Source organism: Rhinoderma darwinii, chromosome 1, assembly GCF_050947455.1.
Source record: "Rhinoderma darwinii isolate aRhiDar2 chromosome 1, aRhiDar2.hap1, whole genome shotgun sequence".
Taxonomy (NCBI): Eukaryota; Metazoa; Chordata; class Amphibia; order Anura; family Rhinodermatidae; genus Rhinoderma; species Rhinoderma darwinii.
In genome coordinates, this window is record NC_134687.1 from 309,074,363 (window position 1) to 309,086,470 (window position 12,108).

Below are 12,108 nucleotides of genomic sequence, written 5' to 3' on the forward strand. Positions count from 1 at the left end.
TGGCGCTGTTCCTGATGTCCATATACGTAAAGTGACGTCCGAAGCTTTGCAAAGCCGGAGTACACGGCCGGAGCGTCGACAATGCTCTGGCCAGGGATTCCGGCCCTAGAGAATCCTCTGATGTCACTTTACATATATGGACAGTGAAGTCAGGAGCTTTCCCAGGGACAAAGTCCACGGGTAGAGCACTCGTGATGCTGCCTGGGGACTCCGGAATAACAAAGTCTACTACGCCATTTCAGCCTTCAAAAATAAGGTAAACCGACGTCTACCAGCCCGACGGAGGCTAAAAGGACATAATGGAGCCATGTGAATTATCGTTTACGTTGTTTATATTGTAAGGTAGGAGATTTCCTGACTACACGATAAACTTAGGGCAGCAACACGATGTGAAGGGGGTAGGGAGGGGGAAGCGCTTGTGAGGATGTAAAGAGCACTAATGCTCTGCTCTTACGTTGCCATTAAAGTTCAATGTGTTTTTCCACAGCAAAAACCGGAGGCTTTCCCTTTGATTCCTGGCGCAGATGCTACAAACGTGTAGCAGATCCGCACGAGAATAAGGCCCTGTTCACACAGAGTTTTTTGCCACATTTTTTTCAGCGGAAACCGCTGCAAAAAACGTCCGAAATCGCCTCCTATTGATTTCAACGGGAGGCGTTTTTTTCCCGCGAGAGAAAGAAGCGACATGCTCTTCAGCCATTTCCGTCTCTGACCTCCCATTGACATCAATGGTAGGCAGAGAAAGCCTGAGGGAATTTCAAGGCAGATGTTTCTGCCTGCAAAAAACTGTGTGAACAAGGCCTAAGTCCCATTGTCATTCAAAGTTGCTCAACCTCGGCTTTTCCATGTAATATAAGTCGCTCGCTACTTATTGCTGTGGTGGATTTCTTTTCATGGTGTGGACAAAAATACACGTGGAAAATTTTTCACAGCATGTGAACTGGGTTGCAGAAACCTCATATGCATGGGATGCAGAATCATCGACATGTCATCGGAATCCTTATCAAATCCAACATGTGTGAACGGGGCCTTAGTGGGAGTTAAAAAAAATCTCTGTTAGGCCAAATGCAGACGATACTTATTACGTGCAAATTTGTCGTGGGTATTTTCGTGCGGCAAATCCGCAGTGTAATACAGTACCAGCAAAGTAAATGAGATCAAGAAATCTCATCTACATGTCGCATTTTCTGCACAAAAACTGACCTGCGGTGCGTATTTGAAAATATGCTACGTCACTTTATCTTGCGTTTCCGCTTGCGAATTGTTTCTGACTAGTTTAAAAAATAATACAAAAATCTGCAGCATAAAACCTGCACCTATTTCCGCATCAAAAAGTAAAAACCGCACCTAAAAACTTATTAAAAAACGCACTATTAGGTGCAGATTTTACCTGCGGAATTACCTGCGGTTTTGATACGGATTTTGTGCACCAAATTCCTCAATGTGTGCGTTACAGAATTTGCTGGGGATTTACAGCAAATTAACCCTTTACATTGTAAAGGATGAAATACGTTACAATTCTGCAATATTAGGTTATGTTGACACAGCTTATTTTCTGCCGTTTTTCTGGCCGTAAACGTCTGAAATATCAGAAGCAGAACGCCTCCAAACATCTGCCCATTGATTTCAATGAGAAAAAAACGGCGTTGTTCCAATGGGCCGTTCTTTTTACAACGGCCGCGTAAAAAAAACGGCCACGAAAAAGAAGTGCAGGTCATTTCTTCAGACGTTTCTGGAGCCGTTTTTCATTGACTCTATAGAAAAACAGCTCCAAAAACGTCCGTAAAAAACACAGCGAAAAACACGAGTTTGCTTAAAAAACTTCTGAAAATCAGGAGCTGTTTTCACTTGAATATCTCCGTATTTTCAGACTGTTTTTGCCAATTGTGTGAACATACCCTAATAGGCATGCAGCTTATTTAACCCCTTCCCTTCTCAGCCATTTTTTGGATTTTAACTTTTGTTTTTTCCTCTCCACCTTTTCCTCTCCTCTCCACCTTGTTTTTTGCGGTACAAGTTGTAGTTTTTCATGGCACCATTTATTGTGCCGCATAATGTACTGGGAAGCTAAAAAAAAATTATTTGTGGGGTGAAATGCTGCACGTGCATGAGGTTTTGACAAACCCCATTCACATGAGTTAGGGCTTATTCAGACTAACGTGTTAATCGTCCGTGTGAAGGACGTTTTTTTTAATGGCCGTCACACGGCTGCGTGTATTTCTATGGGGTTATTCACATGGTCGTTGTTCTAACAGACAGTGTGAAGGGCCTGTAAAAAAATAGGACATGTCCTATTTTTGTGCGTTTTCACGGATCCCTCAATAGACTCAAGTCTGTGAAAACGGGTCCCGAACGGCTGCAAATCGGCCGTTCTTCACGTCTGATTTCACACACGTTGGTCTGAATATCGCCTTAGGCCTTATTCACATGAACGTGTCCGTTTTGCACGCGCAAAAAACGCTGCGTTTTGCGCTAGCAAAAGTTCGGTGTGTCAGCAGCATATGGTGCGTGGCTGTGTGATTTTCGCGCAGCCGGCATCATTATGACACTCTGTTTTGATGTTACAACACAGTAAAGGAGGGGATTTTATGTTTCCCTTCTCTTCTTTACCAGCTGTAGCGCGAATCACGCGTGTCACCCGGAAGTGCTTCCGTGTGCCGTGCGCGATTTGCACGCACCCAATGACTTCAATGGGTGCGTGCTGCGCGAAACACGGGAAAAGTATAGAACATGTCGTGAGTTTTACACAGCGCACATACGCGGCGTGAATTTCACTGACAGTCTGAACGGCCCCATTCACTAACATAAGTCCGTGCGACGCCCGTGAAAATCACGCTAGTAGCACGAACGTATAACACGTTCGTGTGAATAAGGCCTTATATTGTAATTTGTAGTGAATTTTCAGTGCGCAATCCGCACCAAAAATGGGAGGCAAGCAAGTGGCCTTATTCAGACGTCCATGTTCGGTTTGTGAAATACGGAGCGTGTATCGGCCATATTTCCCGGACCGACCACAGTTCAGGGAGCCGGGTTTCTAGCATCACAGTTATCTATGATCATAGTCCCTCCCTTCCCGTCGGAATACTGTCCCCGGTCCCGTACTGAAAGAATCATTACAGTATGGGACAGTATTCCCGCGGAGAGGCAAGGACCGATATGTCACGGACCGAACGCGGCCGTCTGAATAAGGCTTTAGTCTAGTTACACAGTGCGGTGAAATCCCATTTTTTTGCTACAATTTTTGCAAAATCGCAGCAAAAACGTGATTTGACCGCACTGTGAGAATATAGCCTAACAGCACTTTTCATGTCTTGTATCCTTTTTTTATGCAATTTTCGTAATTGCGGCACAAATCTCGCGTTTTTGCCGCGATTACGAAAATCGCGGCAAAAAAAACGCTAGGAAAACGAAAAAATACCAAAAAACATTGTAATCAACTTTATACATACTACAAACGGGGTCAGGGGGATGGGAAGCAGGATGGATAGGGTAAAATACTCACCAACCTGCAGGTCTGTTCAGCAGTGTAGAGGAGCTGGGGGGCGGGATCTCCAGACGGAGCTTCAGCACATGCTGCATCTTCCCCTTCCAGTGAAGCTACAACAGGTATGCAGGGGGTGCCGTGAGCGTTGCTAGGGGGGATGCCGCAGGCGTTGCTAGGGGGGTGCCGCGGGCGTTAGTAGGGGCGGGGCGCGAGCGTTGCGAGGGGGGCCCGTGAGCGTTGCGAGGGGGGGCAACAGTCCGAGGGGGGGGGGCGACGGCAGCCCGGCGGGCCCCTTTTCTTCATCCATGTGGCCGGGCCCCTGACGGGCGTACCAGTAATACCCCCCTGATGGCGGCATTTACACCCATGTCTTCTGCAGAATTTATTGGAATTAGTCTGTGAAAATGAACATTTTTTTTCCATTAAAATGTTGCCTTTTTTCACAAGGGATAAATGAGAAAAAGCACCCCAAAATTTGTAAAGCAATTTCTCCTGAGTACGGCAATACCCCACATGTGGTCATAAACTGCTGTTTGGACACTTGGTTTGGGCTCAGAAAGGAGCGCTATTTGGCATGCAGATTTTGCTGGATTTGTTTTTAGGCACATGCCGCATTTACAAAAACTCTGAGGTACCAGAATACAGTGGAGGAAGGGCAGGGCGATTATGACCTAAATAAAAATCTTGATTAATTGAACATGTAACCTCGGTTACGTTTAAAAAAAAACAGCACTATTTTTAAGCCACACTTCTATTTGCATGCCATGCCATTGAAGTAATATAGATCCCCTGAGCCTGCTGTATACAATATACCCCCTGACACTGCTCCTCACACAGTATAATGTCACTATAGCTGCCCCCACACCGTATAATGCTCACACGCAGTGGGGGCATTATACTGAGGACGCAGATACAGTTGAAATACTGAGAAAATCGGATTGCGCAAGATGACGTCAGTTATCTACGCTGAATTTCAGTTTCTTTCCAATTAATTGGCCAGCCCTTATTGGAAGCCCCCAAGAAGTGACCCCATTTTGGAAACTTCTCGCACAAGATGAATTCAAACAAATGTATAACCCTGTACCTACTTTGGTTACTTACTATGCATTCCCGAAGGTCCATAAGGCCTCTCGTCTGGTCCCTGGCAGACCTATAGTTTCGGGCAATGATAACTTAACACAAGGAATTAGCACTGATGTTGATAAATTTCTATCATCTTTTGTCACTTCCCTTCCATCTTTCTTGCGGGATACGAAGGACACTGTCACCAGGATTTACGAAATTCATGTAACAGAGACTACTCTTATTGCAAATATCGATGTAGAATCGTTATATACTAATATACAACAGAACTTCGGCCTTGCAGCAGTAAAACATTTTCTCAGCACTAGGGGTATTCTGTTTCAGTCACATAACACTGTAAAAATGATTATACTACGGGACAGTTGTCCTGCAGCGAGGCAGGGACTTCTAGCGTCGTACATAAGTATGATGCTAGGAGCCCGGCTCCCTGCACTGTGTTCGGTCCGGGACTTGCGGCCGAAATACGTCCGTCAATTACGGACGTAATTAGTGTGTGTGCACATACCATAACACTTCTTGATTTTCTTTCAACACATAATTATTTCATGTTCGATGGTAAAATTTACTATCAATTAAAAGGCACTGCGATGGGCACAGTTTGTGCACCCATCTATGCAAATGTATTTTTGGGGTGGTGGGAATATTTGCACGTTTTTTCTGAAGATCTTTTGTTTTACACTTCTCACATTTTGTTTTGGGGTTGATATATTGATGATATTTTAATTTTATGGGATGGTGAAAAGACAACATTTTTTCACGATTCTTAACAATAATACTAATGGAATGAAGTTAATTTATGAAATTCACGAAACTGAGATGAATTTCCTTGACCTGAGAATTTAGTTGGATCCTGGTGGCAGTGTACATACTGATATCTTTCGTAAACCTACTGCCACCAATAGTTCTCTACATTGGAACAGCTATCATCCACCAAGCCTGAAAAAGGGAATCCCTATAGGCCAGTACCTACGTACTAAAAGAAACTGTTTTAACGATCTTGCTTTCCAACAAGAATGCGACACCTTACATCGAAAATGTAGAGCACGAGGCTACCCAAAAAAAACTTGCATAGAGCTTATGCCAGGGTCAGGGCGACAGACCGAATGGATCTTATCAATCAAACTAAAAACTCGGGATAAACGAGTACTAACATTAGATGTATTGGGACTTGACGTTTGTTCACAGAGAGTGAAAACCATCTTAAAAAAACATCGGCGCATTATTTTGGCCGATCCTGATCTACATGAGGTGCTAACTAGTACCCCAAGTCTAACTTATCGTAGGGGTAGAAATTTGAGAGAATTTTTGGTTCATAGCCACTACTCAAGACCATCTACAGTGAAGGAAATAAGTATTTGATCCCTTGCTGATTTTGTAAGTTTGCCCACTGTCAAAGACATGAACAGTCTAGAATTTTTAGGCTAGGTTAATTTTACCAGTGAGAGATATATTATAGAAAAAAAAAAAAGAAAAATCACATAGATTGCAGGCAGTGATTGCGGGCACGGTCGTGTGCATGGGGCCTTATTCTGCAGGTCCATACGATTTCGACGATACCAAATATATATCGTTTTTTTATGTTCGACAGTGTTTTCACAATAAATCACTTTTTTAAAAAATATATATATATATATATATTTTGTCACCATATTCTGAAAGCCATAACTTTTGATATTTTTTTTGTCAAAAAAGCTGTGTTAAGGCCTCATGCACACGCCAGTATTCTGGTCACTATTTTGAAGCCAAAACCAGTAGTGGAACATAAACAGAGAAAACCTATAATGGAAAAATATGCACCTCTTCCGTGTTTTGGACCCACTGCTGGTTTTGGCTTCCATATACTGAATCAAAACACAGGCCTCTTGCACACGTCCGTATTCTCGTCAAAGGGCTTGTTTTTTGCGGGACGGTTTGTAGCTTTTATTGGTGCGGTTTTGGGGTACATGCAATTAAAAAAAAATTACGGCACTATTTTTTGTCAACAGACATAGCCTCCAGCCGTGCCAGGACGTTTATCCAAGCAAGGTCTGTTGACTCCTCCATCGCTCCGGTGAAAGACCTGTGCGAGGAAGTCCCGTCACAGCGTGAAACAAGCTAAACATGAATGAAGAGAAGTGTATGATGCTGATTGGTCAGCGTCATACACTTCTCTTTACATCGCCCACTTGGTAAAATTAAAAAAAACGCCCAGTTGGGTCATTAAGAAACTAATTAGCATACATCTTAGGTCCTAACTTGCTCAAAAAGGATTGTTTTGTCAACATAAAAACCACTGCTGTTATCTACATTACAGCGCCAAACAGTTGAGGTAGGAGATAGGGCACTTAGTGGGAACAGTCTCTTTAACTGTGCAGGGATCTATCCCTCGTTAACGCAATCACTGCCAGGCAGAACCACACGCATCCTAGGAGTCGTCGTGCTTTGTTGGATGGAGAACTTTGTTGGCCTCAAGTGTCCATATAGGGAGGGCTATATAGGCAACATATCCTCCTGTAGGCTCAAAACTTGATGTGAACAGGGCCTAAGCTGCTATTCTCTCTGTATTACAGAAGATAACTGCATTTTATATTTCCAGAGTAGGGCTGGGCGATTAATCAAATAAATTTGATTAGTTCATCCTCAAGGCCTCTGACGATGGTTTTTTAACAGAATTGTTGAATTGATTCTCTAGTGGCACCGTGCTGCAGGAGGAAGCTCCGCCTCACCACCTGCCTAGTCCGCCCCGTCTGAGCCCAGTTCTGTCCATTTTCTGTCCCTGCTTCCCCACGGAACTGCTGTTCTGTACTGAACAAAATGCTACAGAATGGAACAGAAGTTCCATGGGGAAGCAGTGACTCCTAGTAGTGCCGCATCGCAGGGCTACTAGCAGCGGAATCCCCTGCCAGAGCATCTGCGACATCTGGCCGGGAATTCCGCTCAAGCAGGAGCCCCTGTCATCATTGTCCATATATGGACAGTGACTTCAGGGGCTCCCTTTAGAAGTGGGGTCCCCAGCCCGAGCATCACAAGATCTATGGCTGGAGACTCCTATCTTATATGGACAGTGACAGCAAGGGCTACTCCAGGAGTGGAATTCCCAGCCAGAGCCAGCAACGCTGACCAGGGATTTCGTTCATAGAGAGCGACGACGGCACTATCTACAGGGGAGTGTGGCAGCATGTGGGCACTATTTACAGTGACCTTGCCCAGATAGCAAAAGAGCAGCACAACAGAACTGGACCTCACAAGGGTCAAAAGTGTGCCGGCCTACAGGAATCAGACTTGTGAATCCCTCAGAGACAAATCAAAGAAAAGAGGCAGCACTCCAAATTGAAAATATCGAAAGTTGTTTTATTCACCCATATGTGCAAGACGAAGGCTTCTGGGCCGAAACGCGCGTCGGGGTGGACGCCAGACACGGTCAATTTGAGATGGGTAAGATTCTTTCATGCATTGCAACAGTCAGTCAGTTGATATGTACACACCTTCTTGAAGCCACCTTCTTCTATCACTACGGGCTATTGCCCAGATTCATTATATAGAGGCTATATAAGGTATACCCATCATTGTTGCATTCACCATCTATGCACGTTTGTGCTTATATACAGTTGATCATTGGACCAACATGTGCCAAATTGAATCTACCCACAATAGGCTAATTTACCCACAATAGGCTGACTTAGCTCGTTACTTGTATAACATGGTGTTATCAATAGACTAATGCAATTTGCTATAGTTTTGCCTTTGATTTATACAGTATAATTTTTCACATATGTTCTGGTCGTCCATTTTTTCTGTGGCAATCATCTCTATGCTTTTAATGTGTTTCTGTTTATTTTAATGGATTTAATAAACTTCTATTGTTCTTAATTCATTTTTCATGTGTCAGACTCCAATCTTTAAGTTTTGTTCATATCTAGCGGGTTGACCGTCACCACCATGCTCATTATGGGCCTTTGGCCCGGTTCCCTATAGAATTTCCATACTAATGGGAACGGTTAACCACAACATTTGCTCAAGGGAGCTTCTTGGTGTCCTCCATTTAGGTATAGTATCAGGCTTCCTGTCCAGCGAATGGGATGTCTCTCCCGAGGTGCTGTCATAGGTGAAAATGTAAACCGTAAGCTTCCGTTTCCATCACCATTGATTTCAATGGGGACTGACCTGGTGCTAATGGTTTCCATTTGTCTCAGCTGTGCAAGGGTTCCATCGTTTTGGCAGAATCAATACTGTAGTCGATTACGCTATTGATTCCATCAAAATGATGGAACCCTTGCACAACAGAGATAAACGGAAACCATTAGCACCAGATCAGTCACCATTGAAATCAATGGTAACAGAAACCTATGGTTTTCGTGTCAGTAAGGGCTCCATTCCGTCGGAACGGAGCCCTGGCGCAGATGTGAACGAAGCTACACATAACATATTACTATAATAATTGTAAGTTAATTTAAATTGTTTTCTTTATATAAAATTCATTTTTTTTTTTTTTTTTTAAGTTTATTTAACAGTAAGAATATTGAGATTCAAATCGAAAATCACCCATAGTGTTGGAAAAAAAAAAACTAGACTATTTTTTCACAAAATTGCCCAGCCCAAACACAGAGGTATAGTCACAACTGTGACCGGTTCATATGAATACAATATAACTTCTACGTTCTCTCAGTTTAAAAATTCTTGCAGCAGGAAAGTGTTAGATGATCAATGCATAGCTGTCCTACTGGCAAGTGGCTGCCGTGTGTCATACAAAGCTGAATACAGTCAAGAGCTGATGGTAGATTCTTCAATTCTAGAACAATACCTTTTATAAATGCTTGTATCCGAGAACTGGTCACCATAAAATACTGCAGTTTGATGACTCTGATAGTACATACCCATGAAGTCTTAAAGAAATAGGATTCTTATCACATCACAAGTTTCACACTCCCTTTAGGTTTTCATGAATTGCATTGCAAGGTAAAAACATAGCAGTATGGCGCTACTCTACTGTCAGAAATGTAAAGGAATATTCCAGACCAAAAAAAAATCTCAATCAAGCAGTGCTCACAAGCCCTATCTAACCCTTCTTGCTGTCAGTTACCATTTTTTTTATCAGTAGGATATGCTAGTCATAGTGGCTTTTAGGCATTGTCTCAGGTCTATGACGTTATTGCCACATCTCTTCTCCCATCCATTGGAGTCCAAGATGCACTGTACAGAACATTTACTTACCCTTCCCTGCGCCCTTGTCATTCATGTTGTATCGTTCAACCATAATGCAGCATGAAGTGACTGTTACAGCACATGCAGGTCCTATATCCTTCCTCCAGACCGTGCCTTAATAACCTAAAAGATAAGTCTTCCTTCTTAAACAATGTTGCCCAGTGAAGAGATCCAGTTAGTATTAGGGTATGTTCACACGAGGGCGTCCGCTACAGCTGAAATTACAGGGATGTTTCAGCCTGAAAACATCCCCGTAATTTCAGCCGTAACAGCATGTGCAGGCGCTTGAACGCCGCGTCCATTACGGCCGTAATTAGCGCTGCTATTCATTGGAGTCAATGAATAACGGCTCCAATTACGGCCAAAGAAGTGACAGGTCACTTCTTTGACGCGGGCGTCTATTTACGCGCCGTCATTTTACAGCGGCGCGTAAATTACGCCTCGTGTGAACAGACAAACGTCTGCCCATTGCTTTCAATGGGCAGATGTTTGTCAGCGCTATTGAGGCGCTATTTTCGGACGTAATTCGGGGCAAAAACGCCCGATTTACGTCCGTAAATAGGCCGTGTGAACATACCCTTACATTACATCCTATAGTTAAAAACAAAAAGAGCCCTCCCCCAGACTGAGAAAAGCAGCTACATCTTCTACCATGAACTGGACTACTACTGAAAATATATAGAAGCGCAGTAATACTTGGTCTACCAGATCACATATTGGAATTGGATAGAATTCTAAAGAAAAGTGGACAAATTAAGGACTGTTTATGTAGAGACTATGGGTGAGAACACACTGTAGCCAACATAGGTGGCCGAAAACACTCCCACATGCGGTGGTTAATAGGCGCATAATTTTTCTGGTAATACTAGTTTTAACGGCTAAATCAAGCAGTCATTCATCACCCCTGTGTGGCTTCGGCCGACTGCCATGTTGCGTGTCCTCAGCCTAAGGCTTCATGCCCACTTCAGTCTTTTTCTTCAGGGTGCTAGCCGTTTTTCTGACGGCTAGCACCCTGACCCATTCATTTCAATGGGGCCATGGGCACTTCAGTTTTTTGACGGTCCCGTTGGTCCGTTCCAACAAAAGTAGAGCGTGTCCTACTTTGGTCCGAGAATCCGTAATCGTGAGGCCATTGCAAGTCAATGGGACCGTAAAAAAACTGAAGGCACACAGAAGGCATCCGTGCACTGTCCGTGTGTGACGGAGACGTTGCCTAGCAACAGCCGGGTGGGCAGAAGCACATTAGAGATATTACACTAATCGGCAGCCACTTCTCTCTATCCATCACTGATTGAAAGAAGAGGCTGCTGATAAAAATAAAATAAAAAGCAGTTCATACTTACCCCGGTCGCTGTCTTGGTGACAAGTCCCTCTTCCTCCAGTCCGACCTTCCTGTATGACGCAGCAGTCCATGTGGCGGCTGCAGCCTGTGATTGGCTGCAGAGGCGGTCACATGGGATGAAGCGTCATCACTGGAGGCCGGCCTTCTGACATCCTGTCCGGCGTGACCGCTACTAAAGCCTATGATTGGCTGCAGAGGCGGTCACATGGGATGAAGCGTCATCACTGGAGGCCGGCCTTCTGACATCCTGTCCGGCGTGACCGCTACTAAAGCCTGTGATTGGCTGCAGCGGTGACATGGGATGAAACGTCATCCCAGGAGGCCGGACAGGAGGAAAATGCAGGGAGTTCTGGGTAAGTACGAACTGATTTTTTTATTTCATTAAAATTTTATTTTGCGAGCGCCGAGCATGGTCATTCGTCAGCGCTAGTCACTGTCCAGGGTGCTGAAAGAGTTACCTCTGATCAGTGCAGCCCATTAACTCTTTCAGCACCCTGTACAGTGACTAGCACTGACCAACCATGCTCTTTCAGCACCCCTGCCAGTACCATGCTCGGCACACGGAAACGACACGGACAACAAAACGGGCACACGGATCCGTCAAATAAGGCCGCTAAAACGGTGAAGGAAGTGTGCACGAGGTCTAATACATGCAGCACAATTACATACGAAGTCATTAGCACAATTTAGGGAAACAAAGTAGATTTAATTCACAACTTTAAGCAGACACAGGACATGGAGAGGGGGAGCAGTCATAATAGTGTTTGATCCACTTCTTGTTGGTTTCAAAAGAATTTCAATAGTTGGACTTTTATGCCCCTGTATACCAAAAGTTTCACCATCAGCTGCCCAGAATATAAAGCAGACATTTTTATTTTTAAGACCTTTCATAACCTGGGCTATATAGAGCGTAGGAGTACTGATTATTTTTTTTTTTTCTAGACAGACTACTGAAAATATTTACTGACCAAACAGATGGTTGGTATGAATTCTCCTTATCGCAAGCACTGCACAATCA